Consider the following 2412-nt stretch of genomic DNA (forward strand, 5'->3'; position numbering starts at 1 on the left):
TCCTCAGCGCACCAACAACAAGGCGAGGATTGTTGGCACACTAGAGAGGAACTTGATACGGAGCCCGGATGTCCATTATTTACTCCAAAGAAAGACCCAGGACCTCAGATTGACTCTACAAAAAGTTAGTCACCCCTGAGCTTGTTCAAGCTTTTCTTTAGTGCCTACACCATTCGGGAAATAATCAAAAACACAAATGAAAATGCACAACGTTTACTTGCAGCTGGAAACAAATTCAAATGGTCACCTTTGACAGTGGACGATTTTTACAAATTTTTAGCCATAATTATATTCAGCGGACTGGTACAAGTACCTTCAAAGCCAGACTTCTGGCGAACAAAATGGCCATATAATTTTCCATTTCCACGTAGCTGCATGACCCGTGACAGATTTGAGTCCATCCTTTGGTCCCTTCACCTGTCCAACATCAAAAAAGATGAAGAAAATGAGCAAAAAAAGGGAACTCCTCACTATGATCGGCTATTCAAACTGAAACCACTTTATGACGACATCAGAGTTGCCTGCAAGACTCATTTTCAACCAATGCGAGAAATATGCATTGATGAACGGATGGTGGCCAGTAAAGCACGAATTGACTTCAAGCAATTTATGAGGGGACAAGCCTACCAGGTTTGGGTATAAACTGTTTGTTTTGGCTGATTCCAGGACTGGTTATACTTGGAATTTTTTCATTTACCAGGGGAAGTCTGCCGTTGTTCGGGAAGAAGGTCTCAGCACCACATCAGTAATGGACCTCATGGATTTTGGATGTGGACAATTTCTACAGTAGTCCTTACCTATTTCAAAAACTGGCTTCAAACAGCACTGCTGCATGTGGCACCATCCGGCAAAATCGTGTGGGATTCCCCAAAACAACACTGAACAACCTTCCAAGATCTGCACAGAGGGGAGAGATGCGGTGGATCAGAAAAGACGGACTCCTATTTATCAAGTGGAAGGACACCAAGGAGGTGACGGTCTGCAGCACCTTCCACAAATCTTTCAGTGGAGCAACTGTAAAGAGGAGAGTCAAAGAGGCAGGGCACTGGGTAGTGAAAGATATTCCCGTTCCTGACTCTGTGAAAGACTACAATAAATTTATGGGAGGAGTTGATCTGTCTGATGCCCTGATCCAATACTACTCAGTCAGAAACAAGACAATGAAGTGGTATAAGACTTTTTTTTACCATTTTATTGACATTTCTGTTGTAAATAGTTTCATTATGTTCAAAATGCTTGCAGAAAAAAGAGAGGAAAAGGCCATTTCCCAACGGCAATTCAGAGAGAAACTCATGGAGGAGCTCATACTGGAGTCCAAAGGAGAAACAGCTTGTCCTCAACCAAGCACATCATTTTCGGCTCAACCCGGTGCATTCAAATGCCCTGGGTCAGTTCCCAGATACTTTGGGGGAACAGCAGAGGAAAAGCGAAGGATTTGTGTGTGGTGCAAGCAGAATGGCAGTAAGAGAAAAACACCACTGTACTGTCCCAAATGTAACGTTGCCCTCTGTCTTCAGCCAGACAGAAATTGCTTTGAGGACTACCACAAAAAGTTGTAGTTTGTGGTAGTGTAGTTTTTTTTTATTTTTGAACTTTTTTTTTTTTTTTTTTTGGTGGTGGTGGTGGTGGTGGATTTTCAAAATTGTTTATTTGTTCTTGGAAATTACTTCAAAAAGTATTTTTGACTGTTTTACCTTGTTTCAATAAAAGTTTTCTATTTGGAGTCAAAGAAAGAGCTTTCAGTTCATCAGTATTACATATTATACTGTGCACAATGGTACATTTTGCATATAAATGGGGTAAATGTCATGACCAATGGTTATATTATATGTAGAAAGTGTCATTAGATGGTAATAAGCTATTTAATTTTAACAAACCCCCAGTATTGATGTAAAAAACACATTTGGCACAGTTTGGTGACATTTTTGGATAAATGTGCCAAAATGGCCTCTCCGCCTAAGAAATTTCTCACTAATACCATTCTAAAATAAATATGATTCATCTGATTGAGTCCAAATTTGGTATACTTTTACACAACATTTAGATTTAAAAGTCTGTACTACTTTTTTGTGCTATAAATAATATTTTGGTAGTGTTTTGCAATGTTTATTTCAAAGAAAATTTTGGCGAGGTTCAAAAAATGCAAAATATTTTGTATTTTGTCCCTAATAGTTCAGGCAGGGTCAAAGCTACAATGGTGCTGACACCAGAAAACCATTCTATGACATCTTACCTTTACAGAGGTACCAAAAGTTTCTTCTTAAATCTAATAGCTGTGAGGCTATAAGTGATTTACTTTTGTGTGTTTTTGTCAGGCAGAAATTTATTTATACCCCCTGAGGGTGTAAGAGGTTCACCAAGACAGAAGGAAAAGACACAAGAACATCTGAGGAAGACACCGAACACAACTTT

The 2412-nt window shown here is 39.3% G+C and overlaps 1 long non-coding RNA gene across 1 annotated transcript; it reads left to right on the top strand.

Moving 5' to 3' along the window:
- The first annotated feature begins 766 nt into the window (after positions 1-766).
- LOC116725413 (uncharacterized) lies at positions 767-1462 on the top strand. Its single transcript, XR_004340398.1, has 2 exons — positions 767-1168; positions 1243-1462. It is a non-coding gene; the product is annotated as an uncharacterized LOC116725413 (long non-coding RNA).
- Positions 1463-2412: the final 950 nt, after the last annotated feature.

The sequence above is a fragment of the Xiphophorus hellerii genome, chromosome 1, assembly GCF_003331165.1.
Source record: "Xiphophorus hellerii strain 12219 chromosome 1, Xiphophorus_hellerii-4.1, whole genome shotgun sequence".
In the NCBI taxonomy this organism is placed as follows: domain Eukaryota; kingdom Metazoa; phylum Chordata; class Actinopteri; order Cyprinodontiformes; family Poeciliidae; genus Xiphophorus; species Xiphophorus hellerii.